At 55.9% G+C, this 20,102-nt stretch overlaps 1 long non-coding RNA gene across 1 annotated transcript; it reads right to left on the minus strand.

Annotated features, from left to right (window-relative positions):
- Positions 1-16,056: 16,056 nt before the first annotated feature.
- LOC116148969 (uncharacterized) lies at positions 16,057-19,867 on the minus strand. The gene is made up of 3 exons (XR_010376998.1): positions 19,468-19,867; positions 17,598-17,717; positions 16,057-16,810 (listed from the first exon to the last, which is right to left on the minus strand). It is a non-coding gene; the product is annotated as an uncharacterized LOC116148969 (long non-coding RNA).
- Between the last annotated feature and the right edge of the window lie 235 nt (positions 19,868-20,102).

Genomic DNA, 20,102 nt, shown 5'->3' on the forward strand with positions numbered 1-20,102 from the left:
CATGTGTCTGCTGCTTTCGAGAGCGTGGGGAGGGGGTGGTGCTGGCGGGTGGCGTAGAAGGTGGCAGCTGGCTCAGGGGAGACTTGGAGAGAACCTGGGGATTCGGAGGAGGCTGGGAGCTGAAGCCACGGGAGATGTGGAGCACTGGAAACCCTGGTGGTGCTGGGAGGACGTGGACCTGCCACCCCACAGGCTTGGGGTTCACACCAACCTTTACGTCCATCTTTGCTGAATTGATTATTTAAGGGAAGTGCTTAAAACGTAAAAAGGAGTGAAGTTCTTCCAGCTATTTAAGAAAGACACGACTAGCAGTGGATGGGGGCTTCCAGGGAGGGCAGCGTGGCCCTGATAACCCGGCCTCGACACCTCAGCTGTGGACCTGAGTGTGTGCCCCACCTCCAAAACCCTCTGAGGAGTCCTCACCTTTGCGAGCTGTGGCAGAAGGGTCGAAGCCCGCCCTCTGTGTGAAGCGCTCGGCCCCTGGGCACGTGCGTGGCACTGGAAAGCCATGGTGCCACGGGTTCCTTCTCTGAACCGTTCAGCAAGGGCGCCTTCCTAGGCCAGCACGTCTGGACAGACCTTTTGCTCAGTGTCTGCTGAGTGCCCCCTGGACCAACGAGCTGGGGCTCAGTCAGCCACCCTTGTCGGTGGGCACGGGGGTCCACTCAGGCGTTTTCGTCTGCAGCGCTGCCATGACCGTCCTGGTCCTCATGTCCTCATGGGATTGGGGAGTTATTTCTGTCGGGTCGATTCTGAGATGGGGGAGCTGAGCCAGGGAGGACATCTACTTAAAAATGAAACAGGTGCCTCAGTAAAGGTCGAGTTGCAGTCCTTCCATGTCAGTCGCTGTGGGTCTTGTCCAGCTTTAAGGACTTTTTCCAGTCTGGTGAGTAGAATCTTACTCTGATTGCCGCTTAAGAAGTTATTGGTGAGGTTGAACGTCCTATGTGCTTCCCAGCCACTTCTGTTCCTTCTCTGATGGCCTGATCTTACCCCTAGCCCATTCTTCCGCTGTGGCATTTGCTTTTGCTATGATCCGTAAGCCCCTTTTGTGTGTTAAGGACGCGGTCTTCCCCAGGGTGTATGTTTTGCACATATTTCCCGGCATCTTTGTTTTGGGTGTCTTTACTGTCCCTACGCATGTTCTCAAGTTCTGTGTGGTCAAATCTAATTGTCCTTTTATGGTTTCTGAGTTTCAGGTCTTAGGAGAATGTCCTCTACCCTTACTTGAGGAAGAGTCCCTGTGTTTTCTTCTAACGTTGTCACGGATTGCCTGACGCATTCAGACATCCAGCCGCCTGGGGTTTCCTTACGACGTGGCAGGAGGCAGACTTCTTCCACACCCGTGGGCAGTGTCTCTCAATGCCGTTTGTTACACAAGCCATCTTGCTCTAGTGACTTGAGCTCCACTTGGTAACTATGAATTCACGTGTGTGTGTGTGAGTGCGCGTGCGCGTGCCCACACGCATGTGCGCTTTGGGCCTGCCACCACTGGGAGCCCCTCTGGGCCCCACCAAGCTGCTTGATTCCAGCAGACAGATACAGCAACTGGTAAGGCACGTGTCTGCCTGGCTCTTCATTTTAAAAGATTCTGGGGGCTTCTCACAGTTTGTTCTTACAGATAAACTTTAGAACCCATGTGTCCAGTTCCACACAGCAGTCTTCAGGGTTTCGACTGGAATTTTGCTCACTTGGGTATGAAGTTGGAGAGGAAGATGGCTTCACTGTTGGGCTTCTTCCCGCCCAGAGACGCAGTGTGTCTCACCGTGTGTTTAGTCCCTCTGCACAAGTTCATTGTTTTCCTTGTGCGGGTCTTGTATCCACCTTGGTAGATTTATTGCCAGGTAATTTACAGTTTTGTGGTGTCGTAAGTAGGATTGGATCTCCCTTCCCCCCACTTCCTTTAAGCAGGTCATTTGTGGTGTGGCGAACTGATGTTTTTCATTTTCTTCATGACATTCTTTCCAGAAGTACCTGTCCCCATGGGTTCCCATTTCAGCAGGGTGATCAGGGAAGGGGTTGAGGGAGCCACAGGGGCCCTTTGATGGCTGACATCTGTTTCCAAAATCTTCAACCCACTGTGCCACGGGCCTATCTGAGACAAACTTAGAGACAGAGAAGGCACGCCTGCTGAGAAGATCCTCAGAACACTTCCAGACACAGAGTGGGAGGGAGGGGGGCCTCCCGAAAGTAAGCAAGAGGTGCCCCTGGATGGAGGGGGTTGGAAGGAGTGGAGGGTGGTGTGGGTCCCAGAGAGAGACTCCTGAGGGGTGAGGCCTCAGAGTGGGATGGACAAGGGTGGCGGCAGGTGGGCCACAGACAGCCTCGGGCCTGTCAGCTGGGCACAGGCTGGGGGCAACGCCTGCAGACAAGGTGTGGGCGACTCGGGGCAGCCAGTGTGTCTTGGCGGGTGCTTGAGGACCAAAGGGGCATTGCAGGAAATGTGCCCGCTGCTACTGATTGGATGCAGCCCTGTGAAAGAAGACGTGGCCAAGACAATCAGGCTTCCACCATCCAGTAGATGGGTCTCAAGAGACAAAGAAAGGTTAGTTATGCCCCCTGGTGACCTGAAGTTGGGGCAGTGCTCACACACTTGACCCCTGAGCCCGAGCTGGCAGAGCATCTCAGAACGGACTCCACTGGGAGGGCGCGAGGAGCCACTCCGGGTGGCGGAGCTGGCGGGCTGGGCACTGCCCTCGGCCCTCCAGCCTCTCTGGGGTGTTGCCCGCTGCATCTCCCTGGCAGAACCGAGGTCATGCGGCGACACCCTCGGGGCTGGGAAGCTGCAGAATGTAGCTCCTGAGACCTAGAAAAGTGGGGTTCACAGCACAGGGACTATCAGCAATGTGTACAGGGTGCCGGGCGATTCAGAGCAGCCACAAAGCACACTGTGGGAAAGCCGCTTCCTTCCCTCTGTGCGTCTGCCTAGTTCCCCCGTTAGCAGAGGCTCTTCAACGTTCAGGGCGTACCGCGATCTACGAATGCAGATGGTTTTGACTGTGCTTTCCCAGCGTTTCTATTGCTTATTTAACTTCAGCTTCTGTTGCGTTAGCCAGGACTTGTAAAGCATCGTTGAATGATGATAGCGATCCAGGGCCTCTGTGTTAATGGAAGGTCTTTCCTGTCGCACCTTGAATTGATATTTGCTCTTGGATTTGGAAATCAGTCTTTATTCAGCTTTGCTTCTTTATTTATTCATATTTCAATTAGATTTTTTTTATTAGGAATTGCTGATAAACTTAAAGGAGATCCCCTTTCACGGTCTGTTGACACAACCACAAGGCCCTCATTTAATTAGCTAATACAGGGAATTCTCTTGTTCCGTGTCCTGATGGTGTTTGGGACACAACCCAACTGCAGTGGGTCAGGGGGACTACACTTTTAAACCCCTGCCAGATTCAAGGCTCCAATATTTGGGTAGGACATTTATGTCATGCGACGGTTGCATCAGATTCCTGATTGAGGTTTGTCTCTAGCTTGCTTTTGGGTGTCTTTGCTGGAGGAGAGCTCAAGATTTTGGCAGCTCCGCAGAACAGGTGGGCGATTTCCCACCACCCACGCTCTGGAGCGGTCTGCTCCCGGGGTCCGTGGAGGTCACCTTCTCCAGTGCCCCCTCGGGGCGGGGCCGCGCTCTGCGCCCTCTCCCTCCCTCGCTGCCCGGTGGGCGCTGTGCCTGCCCTTCTGAGCATCTGTCTGTCTCGCCCCCGCTTGCACCTGGGAGCAGCTCAACTCTACATCCTGTTACGCCCACTCGACACCTAAGAAGCAGACTTGGAGGTGAGACACTGCCGTACCAGACTCTCCACTGGGCCTGCAGGAAATGCCCGCGTTCAAGCGTCTCTTCTGCCTCTTGCTTGCTGGGTGATTTTGGCTACGTTCTGTTTCCCCTCTGAGCCAGATTTCTGTATCTGTGAGGTGGGGACACACCCAGCTCACAGGGCTGAGCTAGAATCCAGGCCTCTGACCCCTTCTGTTTGGCTGGCAGAATGACCGTGGTGGACGTGTGGGGGTCTGAGAAGATGAACGCCCCTCAGCTCCCTCCGCAGGGTGTGAGGCTTCCCTGACCCCTCCCCTGTTCCACCCAAGCCCCTTTCGCACTTCAGGGCTCTTAGGCAAGGCCCTCCTGGCCTGTGCTCCCAGCCCCCGGAGGACGCCTTTGCCCTGTCTGATCCGGGCTGGATCTCTCTCCCACCCCTCCAGACCTCCACCCCAAGGTGGTGTGCAGGAAGCCACCTTCCTCCCTGTGAGCTCCCACGGCCGTCGTTCAGGGCACTGGTTCTCAAACCGCCGCAGAATTCCTTCAGGTGAGGTTTCTGACGCAGAGGTCTGGGCCCTGTACCCAGAAATCCCAATTCAAAGTGCCTGGTGTTGCTCCAGGAATGTGCTCTGTCCACACCCCACAGTCAGCAGAGGAGGGAGGAGGAGTTAAGGGTTTTATGTGTTACTTATTCATGGCACTACCTTTCGGGAGCCGAGGGCTAGGCTCTAGGCCCCGGGAGTAGCGAGGATAGAGCAGGAGGCGGGACAGGTGACGTGACCCGTCCTGTCCCCGTGGAGGATGCTGGGGGGGACCAAATCCCCTTCTAAGGGGAGGGGGTGGCGAGGGGGCACCTGAGAGTGAGGCCTGGGGCTTCCTCAAAGCTAATGGAACAGGGGAGAAGTGCGCCCCCACCCCCAGCCCTCCTGGGCGTCCCTTCAAGGTGTTTTTACGCAGATACAGGGTCTTGTTCTCCCTTCGTTTTCACACACAACGTTCACCTCTGATGCGTGGTCCTGAAGAGCTGTGCAGGTGTCCCCACGACCCCCGGGAGGGACCCAGCTCTCAGCTCTGGTCCTCCGCCTCTGCTCACGCACACATGGAGGCTGCCTCTCATGTGCTCCTGTCCCAGCGCTATGATGTGTCACCAGCAAGCACGTCTGGGGAACAAATCCCTGGACCTGGCCTTCTTGGGCCTTTGTCACTGCCACCGTCTTACCTGCCCAAGGGTGGAGCCAGGCCCACTCCCACCAGCAACGCTCCAGCCGCCAGAGGGTCTCTCCAACAGCTGGACCCCGCGATCGAGGGCAGTGTTTATACTTTCAGAGAGCCTTCACTCATCCATCCTCCCTGTTGGTGGTTTATGCAAGTGTCCCTGAGACGTGCACAGAGGAACAGTTACAATAAAGTGACCTGAGTGAGGAGAGGGAGGGGCCGTGCCTGGCAGAGCCGGACAGGAATCTTCCTCAATCCACCACTGGCCAAGACGCCTTTGAGAGCCCCCGCAGACTGGGCTGGGCCGAGCGGGCCACACCCTTCCCCGCTGGCTCTTATAGGGTGACCACAAGCCTCTCGCCCTGGACTGGGGAGGGCTTGTTGAGTGGGCCTTCCTGCTGGCTTGCTAGGGGACAGGATGGGCAATGAGTGACCAAGTTCAAGCCCGAGGAGGCTGGATTTCTGAGCCCCAGCCTGTGGGCAGTGGAGAGGTGACCGTGTATCCAAGTCTCGGGTCCTTAGAAGGGCCGCTGGTTGTGACGTGGAGGGGGGCATGTGGACTGGAGGGTCAGGACCTGGGGTGCGCATCAGGCATAGTGGCACCGTCTAGGGCAGCGGGGTGCGGAGACACCGGGAGGGGACACTGGGCAGCTGGGTTGGAGGGAGTGGGGGCTGACCGAAGGCCTGGAGGTGCTCAGGATGCCTGGGCCTGGCCTGGGGGATGGGTCACACAGGAGAGGGACACGGGAGGAGCAGGGGCAGGTGGAACTGGTGGCAAGCTCGAGGGAGATAGAGGTTGGGGCTGAGAGCCTGTGAGTGGGGGCGGCGTCGTGTCACTTGCTCTTAGTCTCTGCCAGGGGCTCTCCTGGGCGAAGTTCCGAATTCCTAGAATAAAGCCAAGCCTCCTCACCCCTGCCCCAGCTGTGCCCAAGTCCCCCTGATTTCACAGCAGCTCTTTCCCTTGGCGCCAGTTGGGCTGACCAGAAGCCGCCAGAGGGCACTGCGTGTGGGGAGAGCGAGGGATTTGGGAACCCTCCCTTGAGCACCCAGCCAGGCGGCCTTGGCGATGGCGCGGGAGGGTTTGGAGCCCGAGCAGCGGGAGCGGGCTTGGGGCTTAGTCTCTACACTGCCCGTTCCAGGAAGCACTTAGCCTTTTGGTCTGGCTTGTGTGCACTGGAGGCCAGGCTGGCACCCCACCTCCCTGCCCTCCACCCCGATCAGGTGGGCTGCACTCTGGGACCAGGGACCCCAGCCTCTTCCCTGGACAGAGACTTCTGGAACTCAGGCCTCCCAGGCCAATGCCTGGACCAGCAGTCAGTAATTTTGCTGAATGAATGAATGAATGAGTAAAATAAAAAATGAGTGATTGAGGGATGAAGAGTGACAGTTGGATAACTCAGGAATTGATGAGAAGAGGCCTTCCTGGAAGCGCTGGGGAGTGGCTGTGGGTGGTGGAGTGAGCCCCGCCCGAGGGCTGCAGCCCCAGGGTCAGCATCCCCCCTCCCCCCGCTTCTCCCATCTCCCTGGGCTGAGGGGGAAACCTGGGGCTCCCGGCTCCACCCCTGCAGAGCATGGGGCCCTTGTCCTCTAACTTGGGACCCAGGGCAGCAGGTGGCCCCAGCCAGGCAATGAGATGGACAGACTTCAAGATGGACAGAAAGACAGGCATTTGCCTTCCTGTGGTGACCCGGGGTCTTGATCCAGGGAGGCCTTGAAGGGGAGGGCTGCTCCCTCTGAGGGAGCACAGCTGGGAGAAAGACTTAAAGATTAGCTAATCAACAATCAAGCGATTTTTTGGTAAATGTCCCCCAGTGTTAACTGCAGTGATCACCATGGTTACCGGGCTTCCAAATCCCCGGAGTCTCCAGGCAGAGCCCTCCCGCTCAAGCCAGCCATTCCATTTCTACCCTGTGGAGGTTTGATGAGGCCAAGGAAAGTCCTCAGTGACGGTCACAGACATGCACAGGCCCCAGGGGCGAAGGCCCAGCGTCCGGGTCAGCGGGGACGCGCCGACCACGGGCACGGACGCAGGGATGCGGCCCCTGGGCGCCCGGGCGGCGGTCTGACAAGCCGTGTGAGGAAGACCACGCGCACCCCAGGTTGGAGATGCTTGGGGACGGCCGCCTGGGAGAATAGCGTGGCTGGGCTCTGGGGCTGGATGTCCTGCTCCCCGTGATCAAGTGATCTCCTGGCATTTCACCCAGTGCCATGTCTCCAGCGTGTCCACCAGGAGAATGCGTACGGTCACACTGTTCACAAGAGCAGACGTCCTGAAGCAGGCCGAATGCCCACCAACGGGAGGACGTGTTGGGGCCGAATGCCCACCAACGGGAGGACGTGTTGGTGAGGCGCGATGTGGCCACGATGGGTATTTATACAACAGCTGCAAGGAGTGAACGAGCATCGCAGATCAACTTGGATGCACGTTGGCAACGCGAAGTTGAGGAGCTAAGTCCCAGCAGGTTACACAAAGCTGATACTCATACATGCATTACTTTATACTGTCGTTTACGTAAATGTGACAAAAAATCGCTTTATAGACAATAAAACTGTGTCAGCTGTCAACTATCCTCATTACCATCCTCATCATCATCTGCCTGCCTGCCTGTCCGTCTTCATCTTCGTCTTCATCTTCATCATCATCTATCAGTCATGCATCTGGAGAAAGCAAGAACAGTCAACTCAAGAGTCCAGAACCTGCAGCTGCTGCCCCAGGACAGGGAGGTATGGCTTGCAGCGTGCCACGGGGGCCTGAGAAGGGTCCTGCAGGGAGCAGCAGGTTATCAGCAATGCTAGTCTTCCTGTTGGTTGGTGAGTTCGTGGAGGGTTGTTATATTATTAAGAAGAAAGAAAGAATCGAGGGACCAGTGATGATTGGGTGTCACAGGCCAAAGGTCTTGAGTAAGATCTGATTTTATGCACCTGAAGCATCAGAAACTCTCTCACACGGGTATTTCTGACTCGTTTTACCTCTTCCGTTGTCACAGATTCTCAGGCTGTTTCAGTCCCCCTTGTTACATTTTCTGCACCAGACCTAGAATCAGCCATTTCTCTGAAAAGCTCTGGCTTCTTTCAGTTTGAAGTGGCATTTCGGGACCGCAGTCTGAGTTCTAGAGATGTAAAACCTCATGCTTTTATACGGGTTCCTCCAGCCCAGATCTGGACCCTGGGGTTTTCTTTTCTTTTCTTTTCTTTTCTTTTTTTCGTATTTCATCTTCCACACTGAGCATTCTGGAACACAGAGGAAAATAAAATTGTTAGAAATTTTTAGAATTAGTATATTTTGTAATTACTCATTCATTTTATCCCCTACCCCCACACAGTAGTCTCAGAATAACAGCACTAAAACCATCACCAGCGACCTTTGCTGAGAACATTTGAAATCGAGTTTTGCGTCCCCTTCACGTCTTCTTCGGCCCTGCTGCAGGCGCGTAGTCACCACCTGCCGCGCCGGCTGCCCCTGACGCTCACGTGGCTGTGGGTCTCCCTGTGCTTTGTCTTCAGGCAGCCACCCAGTCCTCACCTCGCTGTGTCTGCGCTCCATCCGATTGTCTGGAGCTCTTCCTCTGGGAGATTCCTCAGGAATGGCTCATGAAAACAAAATTCCCTGTTTTTCGAGGTTGCTGGATTCAAGCCCTTGAACCACATTTCTTCCCCTGGAGTTTTCCAAGTACGTCCCTCCTCTTTCTTGTGGCTCAGGGCACCATCCTTCTAACAGTGTGCTGTTGTTAGCGGGGATGAGGTGGGTGGGTGTCTTGGACGGACTCCAAACCCCCTCACCGGCTGGCCCCCCACCATTCCAGAATCCTTCCATCGGCTTGAGAAGATGCTGCCTCACAAGCTGGTTGACCCCTCTGATCTGCTGACAGTTCCCGTAAGCAACAACTTGAGAGAGCTGGAACATCAAAAGGATGGGAAAAGAGGGGCCAAATTAGGAGCCCCAAGGCGCTGATGAAGCAGGGAGCAGACATGGCTCCAAAGTGAGGGTGTGGGGAGCCCCTCTGAGCTCGCCAGGTGCTGTGTGTGGGTGTGGGTGTGGGTGTGGGTGACGGGGCTGCTGTGGCCTCAGTGCACCCTGCACCCTATGCCCTAGCGTCCACAGCTGGGATCCGTCTGCTCTAGAACCAGCTTCTTCTCCCACCTTCTCTGAACCAGCCCCGGTCACAGCCTTACCCCTTGTCTGTCTGGAAAGTGTACTCTGGCCCCTACCCTTCAAACCAGGATCAATCTTGAGAGTCGGGGGCCACTAGGTGCACTAGGAAGTGGGGGCTCGTCTCTGACCACCTGCATCACATGCGGGACATGCCACGCCCTGGATGCAAGAGCGATAAACGCCCCCCCCCCCCCACATACGACATCCCCATGTGGGCAGCAGCACCTGGGGGCTCAGCCCTCGACCGGCTGTGTCCTGTCCACCCTGCCCAGTGGACACACCTGGCTCCATGCACCTGGGACAGCCTCAGGGTCAGAACACCATCCTTCTCATGGAGTGGGGGGCACAAGCACCTAGCCCTCCTGCCTCTCCCTCCCTGGACCCCTGTTTTCCTCCACTTCAGTCCCCTTTCCCACTCACCCAGTAGGGGTTTTGACCCCCACCTCCAGCCCCATCCAACGGCCTCCCTCCTGGACCACCCCACTCAGGATCCGGCACTGAGGGTGCGGTGGAGGGGTAAGCATGGTGGAAAGGAGCCCCTGGGAGCCAGTGCAGGTGTCCAGGTGAGAGCAGGTGCTGACTGGGGGCTGGTGGCAGGGGCGACCTGTGGGAGGGCGTGAGAAGTGCTTTGGAGCTGGACATGAAAATAAAGGGTTGGCATCTAGATTCAGAAGTCGCAGCTGGGGACAGCTGGTGTGACTGAGTGCTTCTGACTGGGCCAGAAGGAAGGATTAGAGGCTAAATGAGCAAAAATTAAGATTTATTCTTGGTACTTGTTCCTAATCTTTTCCTGGATTTGGCTGATAATTCCAGACATCAATTATCTTAGCTACTTCGGTGCACGGTGGTTGGTTTTCTTGGAGAGCACTTTGGGTCCCAAGGGACCACCGTTTATGCCCATTGAGATTTATTTACAGTCGATTCTCACTTATTCAGATTCCATATTTGTGAGTTTGCCTACTTTCTAAAATTTATTTGTAACCCCAAACCAACATCTGTGGCACGTTCACGGCTGTTCACGGACGTGTCCCGAGCAGCAAAGGTCAGAGCCATCAATGTGCGTTCCCTGCTGAGGCTGAACAGGGGAAACTTTTATCTTCTTATTTCCTGGTCTGTTTGGTGCCGTGTCATTTTATTTTGCATTTTTGTGCTTTTTGTTGGTGATTATGCTGTTTAAAATGGCCCCTGGCGGTGGAGCTGAGGTGCTGTCTAGTGTCCTGAGCAGAAGGAAGCGGGGCTGTGCCTTAGAAAACTCGCGTGTCAGATGGGCTTCGTTCAGATGTGGGTTCCAGGGCTGCTGGTCGTGAGTTCATCGTTAATGAATCAATGGTATATGTTAAATAAACATGCAAAACAAAGTTATGTTTTTCCCAGTTTAACTGAGCTACGACTGACATACGGCGTTACTACGTTGAAGGTGCGTGGCATCGTGACTGGATGTGTGTATACATTGTGGGGATCTGATACACGTACACCTCAGTGAGTGTGCTTAGCATCCATAACCTCAGTTACAGGTTGTGTTTTTCTAAGGATGAGGAATTTTGAGATCTACTCTCCTGGCAACTTTCAAGCATGCAGCACAGTGTTGCTAACTCCAGTCGCTGCGCTGGGCGCTACATCCCAGGACTTGTTTATCTGATAACTGGAACTTGGCACCTTTTGATCAGCTTCACCCGTGTCCTGCACCCTCCACCACTTGCCTGTGGCAGCCACCAATCTGTTCTCTGTGTCTATGAGTGTTTATTTTTTGTTCCGCATGTAAATGAGATCATGCAGTCTTTGTCTTTCTCTGTCTAACTTACTTCACTTTGCATGAAGCCATCAAACCCCATCCATGTTTCCCAAGTGTCAGGACGTCCTTCTTCCTCATGGCTGGGTTACTTTCCACTGTGTGCGTCTCACACCTTCATCTGTTCATCCATCCTCAGATACTTATGGCGCTTCCTTGTCTTGAGTATTGTAAATAACGCTGCCACGAACACCGGGGTGCAGGTGTCTCTTCAACATAGTGGTCTTGTTTCATTCGGATAAACACCCAGAAGTCATATTGTTGGATCGTATGGCAGCTCTATTTTTAAATTCTTGAGGAACCTCCACACTGTTTTCCACAGTGGCTGCACCAGTCTACATTCCCAGCAACAGTGTGTGAGGGGTCCCTTTCCTCCACAGCCTCGTCAACACTTGTCATTTGCTGTCTTTTTGACAACAGCCAGTCTGACAGGTGTGAAGCGATGTCTCAGTGTAGTTTTGACTTGCCTTTCCCCGATGGCTAGTGATGCCGAGCGTCTCCTCGCGTACCTGCTAGCTATCTGCATGTCTCCTTGGGAGACAAATCTGTTCAGGTCCTCTGCCCATTTTTAAATTGGATTATTTGGTTTTTGTTTTTGAGTTGTATGCGTTCTCTCCACATTTTGGATATTAACCCTTACTCAGATGTGTGATTGGCCGACATTTATGTGTTGATCGGCTGGTGGAAAGGAGGCCACAGGTTCCCAGGAACCTAGCCCTGTGTTTCCCTGGGAGCAGTGACTCTGTACCCCGCAATTCTGTGTTCTTGCTGACTTCATAGAACAGAACCTCTATGAATAATGAAAATCGACTGTCTGCAGCCCAGGAGAGTCCTTTGAAAAATCTGTTACAGGACACTTAAAACGACAGCCTCGTCTCCTTCCTCTGCAGCAGAAATGACCTTCCCGTATGATACCCATGGTCCTAGTAGCTGGGTGCCAGTGGGAGGCTGTTCAGCATGTTCTGTGCTCCGCCTGGTTTGTAGACGTAACCATTTCCCAGGTGGTAGCACAGATATTTGCAGATTCAGGCTCCAGGTGTCCTAGGCAATGCTGGACATTGACACCTGCCTTCCCGCGGGTATAACTGCTCACCCCGGCTGGTTCAAGGACAGCAGAGTTGAATTTCCTTTACACGGCAGTTCTCAGGTCATCAGAGAACAAGGAGAGAGGCCACACTGACCAGTGATGTCCAGCAAGTGCCCCCCAACACCACCTGGCCCCTGACCTTTAAAGGCACCAGTGCCACAGGAGAAAGCGCAGAGCCCTCCCAAGTGGGGGGCGGCCGGCGCTTCCCCAGGGCTGGTGGTGGTGTGACCGCCTGACTAGTGCATTACCTTTGTTGGTCTTCCAAGCTCACTTCCTGCCAAGGTCGGTCTCCTGGAAGGGACCTCCCTCTGGTGTCCCTGCTTGGGACAGCAAGTCATTCTCATTGTGATCCTGGGTGGAGGAACCAGGATGGACTGTAGGCACCCAGGTTGAGGATGGGACTCCGCCTTCCAGTTTCCTTGGGAACCATGGGTGCTCCGACTCACGCAGTTCCCAGGAACGTGCGTTCGGGGGGGCTGTGTCCGCCAGTCTCCACATGTCACCTCAACTCCTCAACTCCAACAATGACAATTTGCCAGGAAATCCAAACATACTTGTGGCAGAACAATAACTGTGCACGGACTTCCTTCCGCCAGGATGTACCTGGTGCCTGGCTGCATCTCTGCCACTAGCGAGGAGCGGGTTTCTCCAGCCTCTGCGGGCAGACCCGCTGGGTGGCCTGCTGCACCCCGAGTCGTGCTGTGTGCACCCCGGCTCTGGTCTAGAAGACTTCTGTTCTCTGGCTGCTGTTAGTAGATAAAAGCTAGACCTTTAGAGGAGCTCGGATAATGAGAAAGAAGTCTTACCGGTTTTCGATCAACGAAAAGTCTTCTCTCTTGTGACTAATTAAACAGATGCCACACTCATGTGAAAAGTAACTCGGTTAAGAACACCGATTGTTCGGAAACCCATGCTGCGGTTGACGGCCGTGCCAGGTGACCATGGCACCCCACAGGCACTCCGTGAACTGGCAGGAAGCTTCCGGGAGAAGTAATAGCAGAAGTGTGACGGCTCCTACTGGCACGACTCATTTTTGGCACTTAAACTAACAATGGGAGGGGGCAGGTACGTGGCTAATTCTAGACACCACTGACAGGAGGTGATCATTTGGGTTGACAATCAGTCCCCACGGGGCTACAAACTTTTCTGTGCAACATTTCCAGGTGGTTTAACAACTACGGTGCTGCACTGGGTGAAGGGCAGGGGTGGGGATGGGGTGGGGGTGGGGGTGGGATGACCCTGAGAGAATCAGCTGCCTCACCCCCTCGCCCACCCGTGAAGACCCGCTTTCTGATGAGCAGGGAGAAAGCTATGTAATGCCACTGATGGGACAGAGAGGTGCTGTGATAAAGGGGGTTTCTCAGTCTCAGGAACTGACATAACCTTACTCTCAGGGCCACTCTTTGGTGGGAATAATAACTGGGTCAAAGTGGTGATGGCTGTTAAGAAACAGGATGAAGAATGAGGGCACTGACTGCCGCCACGGGGACAGGCGCTAAGGCTAGCAGCCCAGGAGCCGCGGCCCCTCAGATGCCCCCCGATCCACTCTGGAGGAATCAGATCTAGCTGTGAGGACTGGGGAGACGGTGCTGCGGTCCCAGAGCGTCGCCCCGAAGGGGTGAGTTTACATGGGGATGGGGCACTTTGCCCTTAGCCTCCCTCTGCGGCCCGGACTCCGTTTTGGGGGGTGATGGTGCAGCTGTTGGACCCACCCCCGCGGCTGCAGGAGCGTTAACAGTGCGGCACCCACGGGGCAGCACACGGCCACTCCGACCAGAGAGGGCCCGAGGCGGGTTTATGCCCACTGACCCCCTTTCTGCAGCCTTGCCGGCAACAGGCAGAGGAAATGGTCTGTGAAGGGTAACACACTCGTGAGACCACTTCCACATGGGTGTTTCCCCAAACGTCGCCCTTCAAACTCCAGTAATCACAGGGGAGACGCTGACCTTCTTGGGCCCTGCGCCCCACAGGGCCAGGCTGGTTCCTTACAAGCCCAGGCCGGCTGCAGTCAGGACGCCGCTTTGTCCACGAGCCAGCGCCCCGGGAGCGCTGAGCAGCAGGTTCGCAGTGGGATTTGCCCGGTGGTGCCCCTTTCCTTTCTTCTGACTCTTTTCCTTCTCAACGTCGTCCCCAGGGGAGGAAAGAAGGCTTGCTACCAGTTGTTAACCCTTCCTTTTCTTGTATGTGTGAGTGTGTATATATGTGTGTATATGCGTGTATATGTGTGGTTGTGTGTGTATGTGTGTATACGTGTGTGTATGTGTATATATGTACGGTCTGTATGTGTGTGTATGTATGTGTATACGTGTGTATGTGTGCGGGTGTGTATCTGTGTGTATGTGTGTAAATACATCGTGTGTGTGTGTGTGTGGGTGTGTGTACATGTGTATGTGTGTATACATCGTGTGTGTGTATGAGTGTGCATGTGTACACTCACATGCTGTGTTTCCTGATATGGGTTATGGTCAGAAAAATTCAGAGGCCACTGGCTTAAAGGGCTGAGCTCAGCCTGTTTCCCGAGTCACCTCTGGTCCAACCCAGACCCCGAGGACACATGCCGCCACGACCCGCTGTTGCCAAGTGCCGGCCCACAGCGCAGCCACGCACAGAGCCATTGGCTCTGCTCCCCTGAGCTGGCCTCGGTGCGCTGTCAAGAGCCCTGCCCTGTGTGGAGTCGCAGGGGAGCCCCTGATCCCTATTGCAGCCCCCTCTGAGGGGACACTGGCATCTAAGCCACTTGCTCTCTCAGCGTGTCACGGGGGTGAGGAAGCAGGAGGTGCCCAGGGCCTTCTGTGACCAAGAGGGAGGGAGGGGTGGAGGTCTGGTCGCAACTGGGTTGGGGAGGGAGGGCCTCGGCATTTTGGGGAGCTAGGATCGGGGGGCCGCCCCCTTCCTCCACACTGATCTGAACCCAAAGTTCACATAGGACCCAGGAGACTCCAGGGAGGACAGCTTGGACCAGAGGCAGCCCTGGGGTCCAGGCAGACACCAGCAAGCCCAGTAGACCCCGGGCCCCTGCGCCGGGGGGACGGGGCCTCCTGCTGCGAGGCAACCCGGGCCCCCAGGGGCCTGGGAGCAGCCGTGGCGTGAGGAGCTGTCACTGTGCCCAGAACCCTCTGCTGGCCCAAGAGGTGAGCTTGAGAGTGACTGGAGGAAGTGGGGTGGGTGGCTCCACGGTCTTCAGCCTGAAAGGTTATGACCTGACCAAGAATCAGAAACGCTGGACCTTACACAACACGCGGACATGTACATACACGAGTGAACAGCCTCCTCACAGAGCTGACGGGCCATTCACACCACAGCACCGCCCATCCGGTGCCTGGTGTCCTCTGACCTGTCCTATCCTGCTCTTGGACTGAACAAAAAACTGGTGACTCCAGGACCTGCCACGGGCCACTTGCAAACTCTGGTCCTATCCCACAGGCTCCTGGTGGGCCGTGGGGACAGCCCGCGGGGGACAGCACCGGGACATCTGGCCGGTCGCTCTACGCCAGGGTGGTACAGCAGTGAATGTGGGGGCCCCTTCATGATCTAGAAGAAAAGCTGGAGCATGTCACCCAAGAGGAGCAATTCTGCTACATTCGTTTGCTGAACCAAAGCATTATTTTCTGGCGTATTTGTCCACTTGGATCAGCTGTCTATGGGGCTCGGCCCCTGTGAGGGGGTGGGCGCGTGCGTGCCTGCCTCCTGCCGTGTGGCTGGAGACCTGGCTTCCAGCAGTGCCTCGCAGTGGCCACATCGGCTCAAGTCTCTTCGTTGGGAGAGGACCCAGTTCCCGGGATCAGCCAGGACAGTGACCTGAATGTCCGTCTGAGGTCAGGGAGACCTGGAGTGAGGAGTGGTTGGGGGCTGTGGGGAGGGAGGGAGGGGCTGGACACAGAGGGCTCCAGCTTAAATGAGAGACGCCCCCATTACTGTGGTCACATCCTCACCAAGGGGCAGTCCCACAGCTTTGTCACTCACTCCCTGTTTCTTCGCCATCCAAGGCTCTCTCCTTGTTAACTTACGATCCAACCTGAGCCCATCTCTACCTGACACCCAGTCATCGCTCGGCCTTGTTTGCTTTTGCTTTATTGATCTGTGATCCCATTGCCTGTCAGGCACCCTTGGGAGGCTTCCCCAGGGGATGTGAACTTCAGGGTCCATGTGGGGGACAAGTGTCACCACCCATCTCATTGGCATAGAAGGGATGGAGTTGACACTTTGTTGGGCAAGACCCTCTTAAGGTGGACAGCACGAGTGAGCTGGACCAGAAGGAACCTGCCACCCCCGAAACTGGGACTAGGAGGACGGAGGGGCTGGACCATGCTCAGACTTGCCAGGCAAGAGAGGCAGTGAGTCTGCCTCTCCCACCCAGGGGACCCTCATCTTGGAGGGTCGGCCCTGTCACCCAGTCCACAGAGAGGGAGGGGTTGGGGTGGGGGCAGGAAGGGAGGGTCCTCGCAGCAGGGCCTGGTGGAAGCCAAGCCCCAGGCTGAGCAGAAGCCTGACTTGCGGGGCCGAGGAGCTACCCTTGACCTCTTGGTTACACATGCCGGATGGGCAGCACAGGAACTTGGCGTGACTGATGTTTTCCGCGGGGATCATGCTCAAGTCGGGGGGTTGTTGGTGAAGGAGGAAGACGTGCAGCCCTTGCTGATCAGCATCTTTTTTCTGAACCTGGGAGGGAGGACAGCAAGTGCTCCCAGCCAAGCCTCTGGGCGCTGGGCATTCCTAACCACACGTGGGTTCAGCTGTCAGCCAGGCAGCCCTCTGGAGCTGCAGGTCCCCCGGCGTGCGCCTTCCAGGCAGCCTCTGCAGCTCCTGTTCCTGTGCGGAATTTAGGGGAATGGAGGATTTCCCAGCTTCTGCAGGTGTCTGGCCCCGGGCTGGGCCCAGTCCTCACTCATACAAGTCGGAGAAGTGTAGACACATCTCTGCCTGGGCCTGTCTGCAGGGGTCCCCTTAGACAAGCCACAAAGGGAAAGAAAAGCACCAAACAGCCCCTAAGAAAGGGTCTCCTGGGTGGGGCAGGAAGGGCCCAGCCTCAGAAGGAGGTCCTCCTGATGGAGCACAACTTAGAACTCCTGCACGTGGGGCAGGAAGTCAGAGCCCCAAGGCATGCAGCTCCCCACTGCCTGTCCATTCCGCCTGGGATCACCCTCAGGGGTCTTTGCCGCCCCTAAACCTACCCCCTGGGAGAGCTGAGATGGAGGGGCAGGAGGGAGATGAGGGGAGGACCAGGAACAAGGACCAGCCTCGCCAAATGCAGGTGGTACCCAGGGACACTTCCTCCAGAACCGGGCGGGAAGCCGTAGAGAGGAGGGAGAAGCTGGGAGGAGTGGGGGGGGGCTGCAGTGATGGCACCCCAAGCCCGGTAAAAAGGGAAAGGGCTCTGTGGGGCTCCAAAGGCCTTCTGGCCTGACGCCCCCTCCAGAGCACTTCACTCCCTCTCCATCCTGGCATGTTCCTGTGAGCTTTGCATGGAGGGGAGCAGAGAGACCAAACGTGGGGTCCATGGAGGGGGAGATCACAGCCCCGCTCTGTGCGGAGCCCCTGGGAGGAAAGCACCCAGGGTCCAGGGGGCCGGGCAGCCAAGCCCGGGCCGTGGACTCACCGATTTGGAAGACCACCTTGTAGGAGGAACAGAACAAGTGCTCGACAGGGGTGCAGGCGGCTGGTATGCAGAAGGAGGTGGAGTTGACCCGCAAGAAGTAGAGGCAATGCAGGCTGGGGTCTGCGGGCCAAGCAGGGGCAGGGCAGAGTCAGGCTCGGGGCACACCCAGGGGCTGCCCTGCCACCTCCTGGGGAAGACCTTGCCGGCCATGGGCTCCCAGGCCCCAAGCAACCCCGGACTCTGAGCTCACGGGCTTCCGAGGACCTGGGTCTGACGCTTGCACCAGCAGGCGGATGTCAGATCTCCCACCTCCTGCGGGGTGCCTATTGCACGCAGCAGGCAGGCACGGGCTGCGCTCAAGGAAGGGCGCCCGCACACACGTGAGCAAACACCCAAGGCCCCGCCCAGCCCTCACTCCACCAGGAAAAGACCCACTGGGCCTTCCCTTCCACCTCAGCCACTGTTTGTCTCAGCCCTGTCTGCACACACCAGGGCAGACCAAGGGACTAGGAAGACCCCTCTCATGGCTGGTCAGCCAGGCCTGAGTAGGGGGCAGGCAGAGAAAGAGCTGTATCCAGAGCCCCCCAGAACCCTGGCCTTAGGCGCCCCATCCCTTCTCTCCTCTGCCCCCTGCGTGCCACAGCCTGGACACACCCTCGATTCTCATTTGCATGTGTTTTCCTAGCTTCTCTGGTCCTCTGTCCCCATGTGGGTCCTTGTCCCAGTGACCCTCACCTGACCCTCACCTGACCCTTGTTCCTACACCTTTCCTCAGAACTGAGTTCAGCCCTGATGGAAGTCAGAGTTGACCCTGTCCTTGGGAAGGCTTCTTGGCTTCCTAAGTCAGCAGCCTCTCAGGCCCAGAGAGGAGGAGGGAGCTGAGTCACAGGGGGTAGGGGTGAAGTGGGCAGGGAATCTGCTCTCCCCCTCTGTGGGTCCACCCACCTGGGCCAGCCTCAGACTCAGCCATCAGCTCTGGTGCATTCTTTTTTTTGGTGTAACAGACCTCATGGAGCAGGGACTGAGTTCCATACTGGGGAGGATCTGGGGGGAAGATTTGTGGGGGTCCACAGATGGCTGAGGGAGAGACCCAGAAACCCCTGAGTGCATGAGAGGGAGAGGGCCAAGAGATGAGGTGAGAGAGGACAGTTCATTGCATTAAGTCCATGTTCCATGAGGCAGATGGCCCCAGGGGCTCCCCCAGGCGCCCCCTCTGTGGCAGCAATGAAACATCCAGCCCCTGGTACTCAGGTGTTGGAACTGAAATTGAACAAGACCTTCCAGTGCTTTGGGTTTGTTCAAAGTGTACAGATCTTATCACTCATCAAAAATCTTCATCTTGTGTCTCAGGACTACGTTCTCTGATGCAATAACAAAAAAGATAAACGTGAAAAAGTTCACATGTAGAAATGGAAAAGATACACATTTCAAGTGGGCACTGTTTTCAAGAAGACCTCTTAGATTATTTTTTTAGATACCCAGAATGGGTGAGCGAGGAGAACACCCCTCCCCAGAACGTTCGGGATGTAGTGAAGGGTGGCAGTTTGGGAAACATTTATATCCTTCTGTACTTATATGAAAGGAGAATAAAAATTAATATTCTGTTAAGAGGCTTACAGCTTAAAGTTTTCATTTGGAAACAATTTCAGATTTATAAAAAAAGTTGCAAACACATACATAATTTTTCTATATAACCCTTTCCACAGATTTCCCACACTTTAACATCGTGCATTACCACATGACAAGGATAAAACGATACAGGCGAGACTGGCACACAGTGTGCCTGGCCTTCAGGTCTTATTGGACGCTGCCAGGTGTGGCCGCCCCCCACCCCCACCCCCCACCGCCGACCGAACCTCGCGCGTCCCACCTGCCCGTCTTGCTTCCTTCAGTCCCTCTGATCTGCAACAGGACTCAGTTCTTGATTTCTTTCATGACCTCACCACTTCTGAAGAGTGATGACCACCTATTTTGTAGAAAGTCTGTTCACTGGGGCTTGTTTATTTGTGATTAAATTCAGCTGAAGCATTTTGACAGAAACATCACAAAAGCATGGTTGTGTTCTTCTCAGTGCATCGTATGAGGAGGGACGTGGTGCTCACTCCCTGGCAGCATCGGCTCTTGTCCCTCGGCTGAGGTGTTAGCGGCGAGGTGTTTGTAAATTACATGCACTCGCACTGGCACAGTCACTCAGAATTCTTCTCACACTCACACAATGACTCTCTTTCACACACACACACAGAGCCCCCTCTGATGCCCCACCCCCCCAGGACCCCCACAGTCATGCCCAGGCCTTTAGGGGAGGACCCCCAGCAGGCCCCACCTCAGGGCCGCGTGCCCCGTGGAGTCCCGCCCCTGCGGCAGGAGCTCAGCGCTCAGAGCTCAGGAAGGGCATCAGCAGCCGCAGCCCCACCCCTGGCCAGGCCTCCTGGCCGGACTCCCGCAGGCAGCTCCCCCCATCCCCCGCCCCCGTTCCAGGCTGAGGATCCCTACAAACAACGCTGA

Source organism: Camelus dromedarius, chromosome 20 (genome assembly GCF_036321535.1).
Source record: "Camelus dromedarius isolate mCamDro1 chromosome 20, mCamDro1.pat, whole genome shotgun sequence".
NCBI lineage: Eukaryota > Metazoa > Chordata > Mammalia > Artiodactyla > Camelidae > Camelus > Camelus dromedarius.